This window comes from Sinocyclocheilus rhinocerous, unplaced genomic scaffold (assembly GCF_001515625.1).
Source record: "Sinocyclocheilus rhinocerous isolate Xijiao unplaced genomic scaffold, SAMN03320098_v1.1 scaffold827, whole genome shotgun sequence".
In the NCBI taxonomy this organism is placed as follows: Eukaryota; Metazoa; Chordata; class Actinopteri; order Cypriniformes; family Cyprinidae; genus Sinocyclocheilus; species Sinocyclocheilus rhinocerous.
Window position 1 is genome coordinate 1339433 of NW_015633173.1, and position 1172 is coordinate 1340604.

Here is a 1172-nt window from a genome sequence, read left to right on the forward strand (position 1 = left end):
GGTTGAGAAAGTAGGAGAAAACTTCAGGTAAACATTGTAAGATCCATGGTAAAACCGGTCAGATCCATTGATATAAATGGTAAAGCCTGAGTATATCCTTTTGCTCGGCCGTGAATTGGACTGACATGTGTAAAACAAAAAAGTGGGTCAAAAATACCCACAAAAAAAACTCCCCAAGACACTTCAGAAGTTCACTTCTGAGTCTTGTGAAATCGTCTCCCTGCACACATGAATATGTACAAAGTCAATGGGGAATCAGTAGAAGATCGAAGAGGCAAAAGCAGCGATGCGAAACCTTCACTGACTCTACAACTCTGCAATTATTAAAGAGCTGGCGAGCTTTAGCTATGCTAAGACATAAATCAAGTGAACTAAATCACTGATATTGATGAGGAAAGGAAAAAAAAAAACCTTGGAGAAAAAAATATGGTTATTAAAAAAAATAATCTGCAACAGACTAGAGAGATATATGTACGATACAGACAACCAAAATTTGTGTCTATACATTCATACAGTCAACCAAAATTGCTTTGGTTATGATGAATACTGATTCAAATTATTTTTGTGGTCAGATAACTGGTAAACAGAAATTATTATTTATTATGAAATAAATATTATGATAATAAAAATGCATTACATACAAGAACAAAAATACTACTACTACTACTAATAATAATCATTTCTGTCATGACAACTCTCGGAGGGATTGGCATGGTAATGTACATGACAATGTTAATGTATTTGGTATTGGCGGAATAGATCTGATACGCTGCTGCTGCGGCAGAGCAAGTACTGAGACTTGCTACTGCCAATACATCCACAACATGCTGCTGTAAGCATGTAAGAAATACTGCTGCTGCACATATAACACAAATGAATAACCCCCCACAAAGCAGGAGACACGGTACACAAAACAATGCAAGCCAATATATGCATGCCACTGAATTGAAGGATAAACTGCTGCATCAGTGGACATGCATATATCCACACACATGAAGATGAACAGACAAGGAAAGACAAGACACCCCCCACAAAGCAGATCTATCGCCAAGACATTTGTACTGCTGCTGCTCCGAAGAACCATGTGAACCACATGTATTACTATCTCTATGTGTGCCTGGGCTACCACGCCGACCGGCTTAACGCTAGTGGCCTATGGCTATGTGTGCCTG